Source organism: Camelus dromedarius, chromosome 12, assembly GCF_036321535.1.
Source record: "Camelus dromedarius isolate mCamDro1 chromosome 12, mCamDro1.pat, whole genome shotgun sequence".
Classification (NCBI taxonomy): domain Eukaryota; kingdom Metazoa; phylum Chordata; class Mammalia; order Artiodactyla; family Camelidae; genus Camelus; species Camelus dromedarius.
In genome coordinates, this window is record NC_087447.1 from 30232160 (window position 1) to 30249767 (window position 17608).

At 35.0% G+C, this 17608-nt stretch overlaps 1 pseudogene; it reads right to left on the minus strand.

Moving 5' to 3' along the window:
• Window positions 1-7098: 7098 nt before the first annotated feature.
• LOC105106909 (NEDD8-activating enzyme E1 regulatory subunit-like) lies at window positions 7099-8268 on the minus strand (annotated as a pseudogene).
• Between the last annotated feature and the right edge of the window lie 9340 nt (window positions 8269-17608).

Sequence of the window (17608 nt, forward strand, 5' to 3'; positions counted from 1 at the left end):
ACTAAGGGCCCAGTTGGGATGTTTCCAAAACACAAGAGGAATTTTTAAAAATGCAGTATCGAAGCCATTTTCTGTTTCAAGTCAACTTTACTTTTCTTAAAATGCCTTCCCAGATTCTCCACTGGAAGGACAATTCTGTAAATTTTTTTTTTTTTTTTTTGCTTTATCTGCGCTTATTTTATGGTTACAGTGTTAGTGTCTAACGTTATCACCAAAAGACTATTGTGAATTTTATTTGCATTTGCCACCAGAATGAAAAAAGTTCAGAGTAGATCTAACCTTAATAACACTTTGTTTCATGCTCCATTATGAAATCTGGTTTTGTTTCTATTTTTAGTTTGCTTGGCTCCAGCATTTAAATTGTGAAAAGGACCTCTGTTTATAATACAATATTCTCTGTAGGTTCACATCTCCAAAGGGAGTGTTGCTTTTGCTGAATCAACATACTACTCACCACCTTAAAGGTATTAATGAGAGAATTTCTAGAAATATCTCCAACAAGAGCCTAAATTTTATTAAGCAAGGATAATAGGGGTATATTATTTCTCTGTTCTAGAAATAGAACTGCTTACCTTTATAACTCACACCCTTTGTCTTTTTAAAGCCTTCTTGATGTGCTATTAAACCATTTTCACTCAGATCATTAACAATAATTATTTCCAGATTTAGGCGATGCATTATGCTTCAGGAATCATGTAAAGCAGTTTAGATCTGCTGTTTCATTGGATCCTTACACCAGTGCCATTAAGTGGGTACTGTTTTGCCCTCTGCTTTGTTTTGTTTTGTTTTGTTTGAGACCTGGAGAAATTACGTAAGTATCTCGATATAACACAGCTAATGGAAAATGGAGCTGTGACTGGGAAAACTGGGAGACCCCTTAATTGGGTATTTATTTATCAGAATTTACAAGGCCACTGATACTGAATACCTGCTATGAAGTGTTGATAAATTGTTCTTAACTTTGTGTACATATGCATAATTATATTTATTTTTAAGGAAAGGCTTATTGAAAAGGCTCTAGGTTATATATACTTAAGTTTGTGAAACCTAACTCTGTCACTGAATAACATTTGATGGTTCATTTGATGGAAAATTATTAAATTGCCTAGGTTTGTTACCATTCTCCAAAATGTATATAATACTATATCTTTCTTTAACATAAAATGGAAAATATATAAAATGTTCACTACAGTGCATAGAGCAGACTCAAAACTGGCAGTGTTATTAAATTTAAAGAGAGCTTTTTGTTCCCAGCACGGAAGGTGAATTTCAAGGATTTAGGGAATAAATATTTGGTAGGTAGTGTTCAAACTAAAATAAGCAAAAGAATAGAGCATGGTGTTGAGTGTTCAAATTACTGAAGGCAAGTTCCATGGAGGAGACAAAGAGACAGCTAAGTATCGGTGTATTGGTCAACTGAAAAGGCAGTGGGTAAATAACCAGGACACTCAGTTAAAGTCTAAATGTCTACTACGCTTACCTCAAACTATGAAGATTACAGAAGGTATCAACTGGCTTTTTTTTCCCCCCAAGTATCTATTGTTAGCTCTCAAGGGCAACAAATTTATTCAGAAAACATTTACTAGACAATTCATTTGAGTCAGACCATCAGACACCTTGTCTTGAGGTATTTAGCAAATTTAAAAGTAAAGCTGGATGTGGCCGTGGAGACCATCTAGCCAGATATGTATCTTAGTTTAGGTTCCTCTAAGAAATGTACCCTAAGAAAGCTCTAAATGCAAGTAGTGTATTTGAGGCTGGAGGAAATACCAATGAAGAGTGAAGAAGTGAGAGAAAGAAAGGATGGCAGCCAATAAAGGGTATGATTTCAAGCAGGCAATAAAGACAAATAAAGTTGAATCCTACTAAGCAAACAATAAATGCCACCAAGGGGTGAGGAAGCTGGTGTATTTACATACCAACTTCCCTTAGATAATGGCTGAAGACTTGTTATTCTGGGGAAATTTACATCAGGGCACATTCTAGTTATGGCCATTTTCACAGTTGATACTGGCCAGAGAGCCCAGTGGTCACAGGGGTAGCCCTGCAAGATGTGGCTGAGGTCAGAAGAGAAATAAAAGCACAGACATCAAATGGAACTTAAGTCATGCCAGAAATACTTCGGGAAATGTTTGGCCAGAAGCTGGGATGCTGCATTGTCAAATTGCTGAAAGAACTCTAAAACAAATTACCATGATAGTAACAGTACAAATATGTAATATATATGTTTAGCCCTTCGCCATTTGCAGAGCGCATTCACTCATACAATATTACTCAATTTCAAATAATTCAGGTTTCTCTTGCAAGAGAGAGAGCAGGTCCATATGGGTACTTTTGCCATATCCTTAAGCCCAACTACTTCAAATTACACTTAAGTATAGAGAAGAAAAGTATAATTTATATCCTTGAGAAGGTCATGACTGTGTCCACTGTGTATTAACAAGATGCTCTTTACTACAAGTGCAATCTACTTCACTCTCAAGGTCGGTAAATTTCAGTACCAACAATAACCATTACTGGCAGATCCATTATCCTTTATCTAATAAAACGAGACTAAGAAATTTTAAGTTCTTTAATCAGGAATAGCCAATCTGTAAATCACTAGAGCCAGGACACTAACCTAAGTACTGAATCTAAATCCAACACCACATTCTCATAGCAGATGATCAGTTTTAAAATAGTTCAAGTGTTTAAAATGTTTAAAATAGACGCATGTGTTAGAGTAGTGCACTTTATTTTTACAATTATGATATAATCAGTTCATAACATAATTTTAATATCTAAAATGTATACTTACTGTTTTAGTATTCAATGTTGTAGTCAATGTGTAATGAATAACTGCAATTATATAGGTTTCTTTCTACTTGATAAATAATTCCAGGAAGACCTCTGTCAATAGAACTGTTTTGACATGAGACTCCCTCTCCCCTACAGCTAAAGGGAGATGGGGCCTTGGTTTATTTTGAATAACTATAGAAAACAAATGTATGAATTTAAATATATAAAGAGAAGACTTTTTTATAAAATGCCTGACAGCCATAGACCACGGTAGCTAAAACCTGAGAGAAGGTGATTTTCTTTCTGATTTGGCACTGCAATGTCTTTAGAGTAGCCAAGCCAGGTCAGGTAAGAAGTTTCCATCAAAAATTAATGAAATAAAGAATTCTGAAATTTGTGAAATACTGAAATAGATTTGCCATTGAAGAAATTATAATGCTGAGGAGACATGTTTCTCTGTGAAGAATTTTATGAGTGGTAATGGTGTCATCCTAAAATTATGATTACTTAGAGATTCAAACAGCTTTTTTATGACTTAACATTAATTTAATTTTGAAGATAGATATTTCAGCCTTAGTTCCTTGACTACATTTTCAAACTAGTGAATTTAAGCTCTTTTGAGTAGAGAAAAGAAAAACACATAATGTTTAGTTGGTCATTAACACATTTTCATCTGCCTAAATAATTTGACATAATTTGCTTAACAGGGCAAACATTTTGATATCAGAGATGTGTTCTAACTTCCATTGCTCGTTAGCTGCAATTTCTTAAAATTATCTCAAATCATTTTTGTGACAAGGTATAAACATATGAAATATGCATATTATATATATAGTACACATGCTAGCTCAGACAAGTTACTACCTTTAGTTTATTCAGGTGAACAATGGGGATAGGAAAACTCACCTAATTGATTTGCCAGGGGAAAAAAACTAATACTTGGCTGACCACATCACAGGAGATCAACATGTAGTTTTTTTTTTTTTTTCCAGCTACTCACCCATTTATCATCTCTTTGTTTTCTATTATCAATTCAACATCCCATCTAGAACTTCCTCCTCGAATTACCATGAGGCTCTTCTTCTGCCTCAGTGACTCAAAGAGCTCCTCATTGATGTTCCACTTTTAAAAATGTTTATCTTACTTGAAGTTTTATTCCTTCCCTCATAAAAATAGATTGTCAAATTCCAGTGTTCAGCAAATTCCAGTGTTCAGCACAGGGAACTATATTCTTGTAATAACCTATAATGAAAAAGAATATATATATGTATAACTGAATCACTATGCTATACACCAGAGACTAACACAACATTGTGAATCAACTTTAATCCAATAAAAAAAAAATCAAATAAAAAAAAAATAGATTGGATATAATGGACACATCTTATGTTAAAATAGATTGAAAATGAAGGATGAAGATGTCACTATTAATCTGCTATTTAAAAAAATATTTTTAATGAGTATCAAACTGTCTACTAATCATTGTCCACTGAAAGGTAAAAGAGCTGAATCTTTGTCACTTTCTTTTTTACCCCATGAAAGAGACAGACTGTGGAGTTTTGTTCAATAGTAAGTAATCTGATCTGTTCAATGGACATGTACTTAAAAGTGAACTATAAAGGGAAAATGAAAACAGGACTCAGTATTTCAAAATCTTCAGTAAATGGCGTTGATTGTTTTTCTTTTTATATTTCTACAATAGAAGAAAAGTGGACATTTAACGATCACTTTTCATGATGCTGAAAAAGCCCATGGATGCCAGAGTTAAGCTTTGTACCATTAGAATATCAATGCCAGCATTTAACTCATATGCAATTACAGGGGGGTGCCTGAATCACAGGTGACTGGGTTTGAATATTTGGCAACCCGTTTATCATTAAAGTTATTGATATCCACTTAGTATGTAAACTTTAGAACTTGGGAACTATATTTGTAAACTATCAGCAGTGTAAAACAATCATTGGGAAAAAACAAAGCCGACCACTGATTAATATTATTCATAGACAGTTTACATAGATTGCCCTGCATTATTTAGGATCTCATTTTACATATACAGTTCTAACTGTATGAATTTCTATTTATATAAACCAAAGAGTTAAATCTTAAAAACTCATATAGTTCAACAGAACAGACAGAATGACGCAGGTCTTTTCATGTAGCTGTGTCATGACAGTAGTTTTGTTTGTTTGTTTGCCAGGACCTAATAGACTTATGCCACTGTATTGATTCTAACATTAATATTCTTTTATTCATCTAACTATATTTGTTGAGGGCCTATTATTTGGCAGATATGGTACTTGGACTTAGGTCACACTATTGGACAGAACAACCAATACTTTTACCCTTATCAAATTTACAATCTAATAGAATAGCACATAAACAAGTAAAATGTAAGTATACTATTTGAATCTGCTTAAGTACAAAGAACAAAACTACATAGTAGGAAGTGAAGATATTTTGTGAAGGAGTAGGGGTGGTAATTTTAACATAGTTGTTCTGAAAGTTTTTGAGAAAAAATAAAGTCTGGAAGGAAGTGAAGGATAAGTCATGTTATTGTCTGTAGAAAAGCATTCAGGGCAGAGGGAAAAACAAGCTTGAACATCCTGAGACAGGAGAATGTCTGGTGTGAGGAAGTCAATATCTGTAGATAAGGTAAGCCAGACATAAAAATAATGAATAAGATGAGAAAAATTATGACACCAGATAAGTTAGAGCCTTTGAATTAGAGTGAGAACTTTTGCTTTTCCTCTAAATAAGATGGGAAGCCTTAGAAGGCTCTAAACAAAGAAGTAATATTATCCTTTCTTTTGTTTTGTTTTCTAACAGCATTACTTTGTCTAGTGGATTGGGAATAGATTTAGGAGCAGGGATAGATGCTGGAAGGCAAATTAGGAGGCTGATATAATCATCACAGTGAGACATGGTTTACTTGGGATAGAAGAGGGTATCAGATAGAGGATAGAAAGAGGTTGGATTCTGGATGTATTTTAAAGGTAGACTGAAAATATTTCCTGAAAATCAGAATATGAATGTGAGTGAAAGAGAGATTGAGTGACACCAAGATTTTTGGCTTTAATAAGAAAGAGGATAAAGTTGCTATAAATGTGTTAGAGAAGACTGTGGGAAGGGCAAGTTTGTGATGGAAGGAATGTCAGAATTTCAGTTGTGGATATATTGCATTTGAGAGGCCACATAGGTATTGAGTGTCAAATAACGCATCAGTTAGGATCCAGTTAGGGAATCAGAGTCGATAACAATGTTATGAAAGAAGATGTTTATTCTAGAGATTAGACTTCCAAAATTGTTGGAACTTATTTTTTTTTGGAAAGCTATAACCTTTGCATCTTATGATAGCCCCAAAATCACTGTTCAGCAGCAGAGTAGGCAGCTGGGGAGAAAAAATACAGTGAAAAAAAGTGAGTAATACAAATCAAAACCCAAAACAGCATGGAGGACTGTTGTGAATCTCTCACTCCCTCTAGCCTCAGTGATGAGGATTGGCTTGCAGAAGAAGCTGGATCGCTTTGCTACAGAGATACAGATGGGTTTGGCCCAAACTAGAGAAGCTGAAAAGAGAAAATGTAAGGACAGCCAGAAAGGATTAGATACTGTGATGTTCCTCGTTAACAAGGTGAGCTAGCAGATTAGTGAAAATGTGTGTAAGGTGTAACAGCACCAGGCACCCTGCATCAACATTCAGTGCTTAGTGGCCATGGCTTCACTTTTAAATCTCATTTATCTTTCCCTGTGATCAACCCTAACTTGGAAATACACAAAGAAGAGAATTATGGGAAATATTCCAGATTAGCCAGGTTGACACAGTACAAAGCCACCAATACTAGGCAGTTACACAGTAAACCTAGAATTCAGGGAGGCAGAATGGATTAAAAGTATACACCTGGATTTATTCCTTTGGAGGTAGTACACAGATTAAAGCCATCGGATTATACCACCTAAGGTGTGCATGTAAGTAGAAGAGAGAAAAGAGTCCAAGAGTGAAGCCCCAGGGCACCCCAGTTTTTTTGATGTCAAGAATGTGAGGAGGAACTTGCCAAGGACACCAAGAAAGAACAATTTAATGGTTCTCCCTTTGAATTTTATAGACTTGAGCACAATCTGAAGACAATTAAAATTTCAATTATTAATATACTGCATAGGGTGCTTATTTTGTAACCAGGAAGTTCCTGAGGTTTGTGATGTGCCGATATAAATGTCTTATAAAAAATGGCAATGTTTGGTGGTAACCTCTTGAGCAGCAGTAATCATGTGTGATTCAGCTCTGTAACAGAAAAATCTGTGGACCTAATCATCTTTCACCAATTACAGATAACCTATATTCCAAATGGAAACTAGTGCAACAGACTTTCTTATATTTTCTTCAACCTAATATTTAGATACCCCTGGATGTCTACCATGTTATTTATGAAATCCATGAACAACCCTTAACATTAAGTACAATATCGTCTCATTATCTGGAATGGCCATACTGTAAATACTAATTAATTGTGTCCAAGCCACATTTTTCCATTAAATATCAACATCTTAACAACTTGAGGAAATAAAGAATTACTGCAGAGTAATTATAATTCTTTCTCTGAAATGGCCTCTGTTGCCTGTCCTATGGACTGCAGCACTTTATCAACACAGTCATTCATAGCAGAAGCATCTTTCTTCACTTTAACACTATAAATGTTTTACAGTTTTGTATACACACTCAAATATGCAATCATATGGGAGTTTGTGCCTCAAAAACATAAGTATCCTTGATCCTTGTCGGCCACAAAGACCTTTACAGCATAAACTGAAACCCAAAAAGATGGAGTTTGTTTGCTAATATTTATGGAGCAATCATCATTATATCTTCAGTTCTGACTGGGGTCTGAGTTGTATTTATTGCTGTGTTTATATTTTTAATAGCTTCTTCAAAACTCTATCTTCTGGAGTCCCAACTTCATCCTTTAGAATTCCTTATCTAAGTCTTATCTGAAGTCTTCTTTCTCTGTATACATTTTAGGAATTCAGCCATTTGTTTTACTATTCCATTGTGCTAAATGTTTAGCTATGATCTTAGTGGAATGTAGCAGTGGACCTTTTTTTCTCCTTATGATCCAATTCATAAGACTGAGAATGTTCTCTCAGCTCAGGAAATGGTTTATATAGTTGTAGATCTTCCAATGCATTATCTGGGTGAAATTCCATTACTGGATGTTCTTTTATAATAGCCCTCCTATAGCCAACTAGCCATATATCTTCTACAGATTAAAAGAGCGATTTGAGAATTCCAGAAGACATTAGCTAAATGGGGTAATGTACTTTCAGGGAGTCTGGTTGCAACTGCAGTGGTAAAGCTACAGAAAAAAGAAAAGTCATTGTTTATAAGGTTTTCTAAACTCTCTTCCACAAACTTACAGACACATTGTCATTTCATTGTAACAATTTCATGAAAACTTGAGCTTGATTCTTGCTGAGATATATATATATATATATCATATTCTTTACTATTAAAAATAAGAAAAAGTTGCTCTTTGACTTACCTCAGTGATACGATGTGACTATTCATGATACAAGATTTGTGAGACAATTTGATTATCTCACAGAATACTTGCCATATGACTTCAAAACCACATGGATTTTTCCTTTCTTAAGAATAAACCCATGAAATTAGATTATGCCTGCAGCTTTACATGAGTTCGGAATAACGGGAGAGTCTTTCCTGCAAAAAGAGATCAAATAATGTACAGTTGCCAAAGGTGGACTGTCTCTGAGAAGTCTCTGATGACTCGATGCTTTCATAAATGTAGAGTAGGCACGTGCATTTCTGAAAGATGCAGATAAAACCTTCAAAGACAGAAAACTTGAGGACTCTGATTCCTGAGAAAGCAAGTCTCTTCGCTGTGAACGGTTTTATGACATTACTGTTTACCAAGTTTCCCAGATTATAAACTCATAATATAAAACAGGAGACATTATAGTTTGCTTTATTTACCACATACAACCTGAACTTCAACACCCTGCCTGCTCTTCCTCCACATTTTACTAACCATGTCGTGTTTCTTTATCCTCATTAATCTGCTTTACTTCAGACTGCCATGATCCTCTCACCTTGAATATTGTGATAACCTCATGTCTGGTCTTCTCACTTTCATTATTATGTTTCTCCCTTACACTCTCCGTATTCGTGGGATATGTGTTCATCTTTTATATGATCTCTCTTCATTCTATCAAACCTATACTCTGCCAGCTCCCCAAATAGGATTTCTGTTCTAATCATGCTGAAAAACAGTTTTCTGAAAATACCTTTCGCACTCTAGCCTAGCACATGCGACTTCTGACTGAATGCCATTCTGCAGGGGTCACAGTACAGTGTGGTGGTTAGGAGCCAGGATTTTGGAAGCTGGATGCTTGCCTTCAAGTCCTATGTCATCCCTTCTTACCCATATGACCTTGGACAATATTTTCAAACTCTTTATCTTTCAATTTTTCATCTTGAAATGGAGATGTATTAATAACAGTAATAATAACAGTGTCACCTACCTTAAGGGTTTTTATGAGGTACAAATAAGGTAATTAATGCATGGAAAGCACTTAGTACTAGGCTGTGAATATAGTCAATGACTGATACTGTTACATGTTGTTTTATGTTGACCAATTCCAGTGTATCCCTTGTTTAAGTTCCAGTTTGCTTATTTTTTTGTTTGTTTGTTTGTTTGTGAAACCTTTTCTACCACATACCTCTACTACCAGTAGGATTATTCACTCTCTTTTTTTGTGCCAATCTTTTATATTCTGTAAATCATCTTATAACACTTGCTAACGATTGGTATGATACATCAGTCTTGCCCATTGGACTGTGAATCTTGAAGTGAGGGCCCAGGCTTTTGTTTATTTTTCTATTCACCCTTTTTGTTATAGATAGGGCCTGTCATGAGATAAATGCTTGATAAATATGTTGAATATATAAATGAAAAATACAGTTAAGAGGGGTTTGTCAGAAAATGCTTCTGGGAGGTTCAGTAAGAATTGCTGCTCTGTAATTCTTAGGAGAATTGTTTTCCTCAAACATATGGGTGTTCTCTTTCCTAGTATTGTGAAATGAATACATAATATAGAAGAGTCCTTTTCCTTTCAATTTTAACTGAGAAGATTCTTCCCCTGTTTCCAACTAACTGACTTCTTTATTGACCCAAAAAGCCAAAAGGATTTGTTCAGCAAAAAATTCCAGATAACTTTTGGCAGTTACACACTAGGGAAGAACAATAGGAGAGATTTATATTGAAATATGTCAGATTTTTCATTCTGCTCTTATAGCTACAATCTTAGAAGCAATATTAATGACTGTTCATCAGTATTTTCTGAACCATATTGATTCCGTAAATTGAGAATGAGAGAGTAATGCTTGGTTTTATTTTTTTAGCTACAGCTGACACTTGAACAACATGGATTACATTGGTTTACTTACATGCAAATTTTTTCTTTATTTTCTTTATGTTTTCCTTAAAGCGTAGTTGATTTAAAGTATTTTATTAGTTTCAGGTGCGTAACAGTGATTCAGTATTCTTATAGATTACATTCCATTTAAACTTATAAATTAATGGCTATATTCCCTATGCTGCATAATATATTCTTGTAGCTTATTTTATACGTAGGACTTTGTGACTCTAAATTCCCCACACCTACGTTGCCCCTTCACCTTTTTCTCTTCCTGCTAGTTTGTGCTGCATATCTGTAAGTCTTTCTGTTTTGTTTTATCAGTTTGTTTCATTTTTTAGATTCCACATACAAGTGATAACATATAATATTTGTCTTTCTCTGTCTTAGTTCACTAAACATAATACCTTCTAGGTCTCCCCCATGCTGTTGATAATGGCAGAATTCCATTCTTTTTATGACTAGTAATATTTTGTTGTGTGTATAAATCACATCTTCTTCATCTGTTCATCTGTTGATGGACACTTAGGTTGCTTTCCTTTCTTGACTATTGTAAATAATGGCACTATGAACATTGGGGTACATGTATCTTTTCAAGTTAATGTTTTCATTTTCTTCAAATATATACCCGGGAGTGGAATTGCTGGATCATATGGTAGTTCTGTTTTTAGTTTTTCTGAGAAACCTCCATACCATTTTCCATAAAAGAACCTCTTCTCTAATGGCTTCAAGGAGATAGTTGCTTTTTTTTTTTCCTGATCATCTTCGAGCAACTTAAAAATAAAAACAAACTGTCTTGAGTCAAGGACATATGGGTTTATTTTCAGCCTCCAGATCATTTAACTGCCATTCAGCTCAGTCACCCTTCAAGACCATCAATATTTTATATAATTAATTTCAGTATGAACTATCAAAATATATTTGCAAATTATAGAGGGGAAACTAGTACCTCGGTTTCTGTCCCAGATTGAATATCAAATAGAACCAGAGGGTATATAGACTGGTTGCATGTAAAATCTGAATAGCTAAGTGTTGTCATAGCTAAGTGTTTGTTTCCTATGTGCTGCACAGGGAAAGGTTGTGTCCTACATCAGGATGGTGGGCATGTTGAGTTCTGTATTCCAGAGTGGTGTTGAATTTCTACTGGTATATCTGCCTTATCTCCCCATAGCTGTGTAATAATGATGAAATGTTACCTTTAATCTAAAGCACTAGGTCCTGTCCAAAACCAGGGCTGTGTTCTGTCAGCAAGTCAGGAATGCTGTGCATATGCATGTACAACTGAAAAAGAGCATGCAATAAAAATTAAACTTGAGATCTCATTAATTTACTCCATTCAGATTATTTTATCTTTAGTCTCCAGTAAATGATTATTCGAGCAACCCTGGACTAACAGATGCCTCCCAACTCATTATCTTGATGTGTCCTGGTGTGTTCCTTGAATGCCCTGCTCCTAGTAAACCTAGTAGACATTTGCAGTAAAGACTTAAAACGGCCTTTTCCTTCAATATGTTTCCTTTCCTGTATTACTCCATCATGTAACTCAATTGTCTTTGTTACAGTTCTCTTTTTTTGTTTGTTTGTTTCATTTAAGCTTTTAATTTATTTTTGCTGTCTGTCTCTACCATAAGAATGTAAACTCCTTGAGGGGACATTTGTCTTGTTTTTTCCATATTCCTGGAACCAAGAAGGATAATTAGCACTTAATTAGCATTAAATATTATTTTGGAATCATCAAACAAGTATCTTGAATACTACAGTGCTCAAAGTTATACAGTAAGTAAGTGGCAGAACCAGGATGGAAATCAATCTACTTATTCTGGAGCCAAGATCCTTTATCAGTATTCAATATATCATGACCTCAAAACTCAAGGTTATAGATCTGCCCTCATCCTAATTCACACTCTCCAAATGCCAAATTGTTTTACCAGTTTAGAATGAACCTGGCCTTCTAATGGTGAGAAATTACCAGGAGTTTTCATATTTAAGGTAGAGGCACATTCTCAGAGTAGATTTGAGTCTGAGGAAGGAAAGCACTTTTTCTCTGAGCCTTGCTAATTTATAACCCAGATTAGACAGTGCCAGACTCACAGAGGGGCACCTGTCTCTTCACTCACACACTAACTGCTATGATCCTTGAATTCTCCTGGGCTGGGGCTAAGTTCAGCTATTGGGAAACATGACATCAAACAAAAAGTCATTGAACACTTTTGAAGATTTTCACTTGATTATAAGCTTAATATCAGCTTAAATTTTATGATGTTCTTAAAAGAGTTAACACAAGGCTAGCTTGAATTATTAAAGGCTAGTGTGTAGACTTTTAAGTTCTATTGACATACTACATGCTGCAGGTAATATGTGGAAAACTGAGTTATCCTTTCTTGTATGGATGCATGCTAATATTTATTAAAGTCACACTGTTATCTGGATAGTACTCCATCCAGCACTGGGAAAGAAAACACTTTCCAGCACTGGGAAAATAAATATTTGTTGTTATTACATTTTACAAAGAATGTTAATTATTAATATGTCAGTTACATTGACCAATCATTTCCTACTCCACAAGGGAAGAAAATAAACACGTGATTTATTTGTCATTTTGATTTTGCACAGCTTCAAGATAGGATATTTCTGGTATATGATCCATTGATTTTATTGATAATTAGCCTTACGACACTGTTAGAAAACTGCCAGATTATTTACATTCCAGTTTGTTGATTTGCAGATTCATTGGCAGACTGTCCATAGTTTTTTCTAGGTCCAGATCTTCCAGTGAAGTTACTAATGCATAACCACATTAAATAAAGGTTTCTACTTCATAGAGTACATTAAGGCATCTGGATGACCTCTCAGTTCTGTTTCGTGTTATCTTACCCTCCAAATCATATTCATTCTCCCCAAACTGCTAATATATTTCGGGTTTGCACTCCATATCTTATCATCTTTCTTACTTCTATTTTCATACCCATAACCTAACCAGTTACCAAATGTCAATTTTGGAAATTTATCTCAACTCCTTATTATTACACTGTTCTCACTTCTAATGTTCTTATTTCAACTGAAGTCCTACCTTGCATCCAGTTTTGTCCCCTTCCAATACACTCCCACGTGATTTTTGAATTACCCTCTCTGGAACGAGGGTCAAGAATTTCTTGTTGATTTATATTACCTGTAAAAAATAAAATCTAAACTCTTCTGTAGCAAGGCATCCAAGGCCATTTGTGACCTCCTCCAGCCTAACTTTGTGGCCTCATATCCCATCCCTTCCTGTGACTCCTTCAGTTTGTAATCCCAGCCATATACCTCACCCACATTCTAAGCTTTCCTTAAAATGATACATACTTTCACATATCTCCTTTAATGTGACATACCTTTTTTTCTGTCTTTTCTTTCCAACTCTGTCTTATTAATCTCGACTCATGCCTCAAGGTCAAGATGTCATACTGATTCCCTGCTAAGACTTTATATAAACTCCATGGGGAGAAAATTCTCAAGCCACTGTGTGCAGTAACCTATTGTAAAGGATTCCATGCTTTTTTTTATAAGAGTTTCTTCCTTTTGTTTCTCTCACTATGTTGAAAGCTCCTTGAGGGTATACACCAAGAGTTATTCTTGTGATTCCACAGAAACGTATGAGAAGGCCTCAACTGTATGAAACACTTAATAAATTTCAAATGAGATACATTTTCACTCTCATTTTCCTTCAAATAGTCACCATCTTCTGTGAATTAAATTTATGATTAATTTTAATTTAATACCTTTCTAGAAAGCGAAGAATATAGCTCTCATTTTCTGCACCTAACATCACCCTCTCAGCTTTATTAGTGTTTCAAAGGGAAAAACCTCATTAGGGAAACATTTCTACTAGAGAAAGATCTAAGTGTAAAGCAATTCTGAAACTTAGCTTTGTAATAGACATTGTTGTCCATAAAAAGTTACCATTCTGAAATAAATCATTTCCAGGAGAAAAAATATATATTTTTATGAAATTTGGAAAAAGAAAGAAAATCTGGCTTTTCGGAAGGTGATGTGAATCAGGTTAACAAAAGAATCTCATTATATGCCATAAAGATTTTATGTGCTATAAAATGTGAAGAGTAATTCAAAGTTGTGAACTGACACAGACGAAATTTTAAAGAAACCCCAGAAAAGTTTTAATCTCCAGTCATAACTATAAATTTACATTCCACTAAGAGTTTCTATGCATACATCTCAAAAGGTATATCCAATGACTAAAGTGTTTGGATAACCAAGGCATGTAGTGTTGGAATATTTGAGATATGGTCAGGACATTTTTTTTTTTACTCTCTCATCTAGAAATATGGTCCTCATTTTTACTCACATACAGTTCCTCATTATCTCCCCATCAAAAGAAAAATAGAAATAAGAATGCTTTCATTAATAAAGAAGCCTTTTCAAAAATGTATTCTCACAACTGTTGGGAGGCAATTCTCTAAGACATTTCTGCGTAACTTGTGACAGTTTGTTCATAAGAGGGTTTGCACAGCAAACAGCCTTGGAAACTAGAGATAGGTTTGGTCAGAAGGCAGATATGTCTCCTTACCAGGATAATAAAGATAATGCATCCCTGCCAGGCAAAGGTTGATAGGTTTTCTTTATAAAATTGGGGGGTTGTCTAAGGTTGGGTTCCTTGGCTTGTGCTGTAGATCCACTGTGTGTGCACTGACCACTTGGGTCTACTCCATGTCTTCCCCGTGGGAATTAGGGGCAGGGGAAAAGAAATGCAAAGCTCATGTTGCCTGCTGCCTGGTGAATATTAAGCTGTTGAAATCCATTTGCCCCGTTGTTTCCTTACCGGCACCATGTGTGAATGTGTGGATGCTGGTGTAGCAGCTGCCGGCGCCACTGCTGCTGGACTACTAGACAGCGGTGCTTCCCTGGATTCATTTCCTGGCACTCTGCACCTCACAGTCTGTGCTCCAGTTTGTAGATTCCCATACATTCTGTGCTTGCTTCGACCCTTTTTTCCTTTCAGCTGCCCGTATGTCTGCTTGGCCCTGATTACCTTCCTTGCAGAGTTCAATTTTACCTCATTGTCTTCTCCCTGTGAAAAATTTCCTGACTTTTACAGATATCAGGGTTTCTCTAAGTCATGGGCTCCTGTTGTATCTTTTAGTGTATCTCCATTTTGTGTATTATTATTCTACTCTTTATTATTTGCATTTATTCAGAGTGTGTACATCAAAACTATGGATCAACTATTATATATCAATCAGTAATAGATACCGAAAGTCAGTTAGCACAGTTCCTAATCTCTGGAACCTTACAGAGAATTGAGAAAGACACAAATCCTAAATGAATAATGATAATATTTATAATTAACTTTATAAAGATAGATACTGGAATATATGACTAGGGAATTAAATAATACAAGGTCTATTCTTGGAAAGTTTCTCTGTGGACAAGATGCCTCAGCTGAGGCCTGAAGGGAAAGAAGTAGCTCAGAAAGACTCAGTAGAAAGTGTCTGATACAGAGCATAGCATCCGGCCAGTATTCAATAAAGATCTGAGGAATAAAACAAATGAAAACTAAGTTTTCTCAATTTTTAATATGCTTCTTTAATTCCTGATACTTTTCAGAAGAAATTTATTTTTTAAAGCTTATGTGTTACTTCCTGGAAAGGAATCAAAATTATCCCTTTAAAACAAATATTTTCCATTTCTAATGGCTGTGGTTATGCCACTTTTTACCCCCTTGGACACTGGTTATTAAATCTAAAGGGCCGTATCCTATGTCAGGACCCTAGAACGATGCTCGTTACTAAAACTCCACTTGTTAGCTATGGTGTAGAAACAAAAATGGGCCTGATATTTTCCTGCTTAGCTAATAAATAGAATTACCTATTCTCAAAAAGACAAAAGAAATTTTCCACTAGCATCTGCCTGACAGGAAACCACTTGCGTTGACTGTTTATTTGACACAAAGAACCTGGACATGAACATAGCCCACGTGCAAGACAAATCGTCCATCTTGTCAATGTCTGAAAGGATTCTCTGAAATTTTTCCTATTGACAAATGTCTCTACTATGCCAATCTGTTGATGGAAATTGAGCCAATGCAGTTTAGGAGAACTAAATTGGAGCCACTTAAAGTGCTTGGGGAACCATCTAGCCTAGTCTAAATTACCTAAAGTATCTAGTCTAGCCTAAATATTTTTATTTGATTACAACCTGGCCCATGTCTGACATTTTGTAAAGCCCCAATGTTGCGAGGAGCAAAAAGGAAAACAATGAATTTTTTTGTCCACATTCGCAAAAATGACCTGGAAGATGTCTTCATATTACATGAAGATATTTTGCAGTTTGTGACAAGTGGCATTTTTGGAATGTAATAAATAACAAGATCGAGGAATTTTGATGTACTTGCTAATTTCATTTCTGGAACAATGATTTTTACTGCATTTCGCTCTGCAATTAGACAAAATTGCCACATAAGTACAGGAAAAAAAATTACTGTTATTAAACTTTTTATTCCTTAAATTCAGTCTCTTAAAAATTACACATTCCCCCTAAATATATCAGATTTTCCCATAAAAGAAATATCAGGCAAAGTTGAATGCTTGATTCTAAACGTATGTATGTTTCTGAATTTTCCTGTTATGCATATATCACATCTCTGCCGCCCACAAGACCTGTGTGCTTGATCATTCCAAAATAAATACTGAGGGATGATTATGTTACAGTTATCATTCTTGGCTCTGGGAATACATAAGACAGGACAAATGCATTCTGTACTCTCAAAGAGTTTATATATTTGTATGGTAGAGACAGACCAAAAATATAAATGAGAATTTTAAATCTAATATAAAAGGATTGTAACAAAAAATAGAATAGAGTTATATGATGGAGATTTAAAAAAGGTTCGTAGTGATGGATAATTTGAAGAGGAAAGACATTTTTAAGTAGATGTTTTCTGAGCTAAAAATCCCAGATAGTAAGGATCCAGTTTCAAATAAACTCTCAGCTTATGTTTCCCTCTCTGCAAAGTTGCAACAATGAGATCTGCTTTATAAAGTTGCTCTGAGAATTTTTTAACTGCTAGCCTAGATGAAGTAAATTATAAGGCATTTGTAAGCTGGCAAACGAGGTCAGACCAGTAAGCTTGTTAGGAATTGTAACGCTGTTTTCTTGAGATCACTCTGCTGCTCTATAAACACAAACAGTCACTAGTTTAATAATGAAACTGTTCTCATATCTTACGTGACACCAGATCTTGATAGTTTTGTTAAACAGGATTGTGTTACAGACTTGCTCTTGTTTAGTAAGACACTAGCTGTTTGCTCCCATGAACCTATAACTGGCTTTCATGAAAAATTAAAATTCAAAACAAATCTAATTTTCTTACAGTTTCTTCCTTGTATTATTTGTGTCAAAAAATTAA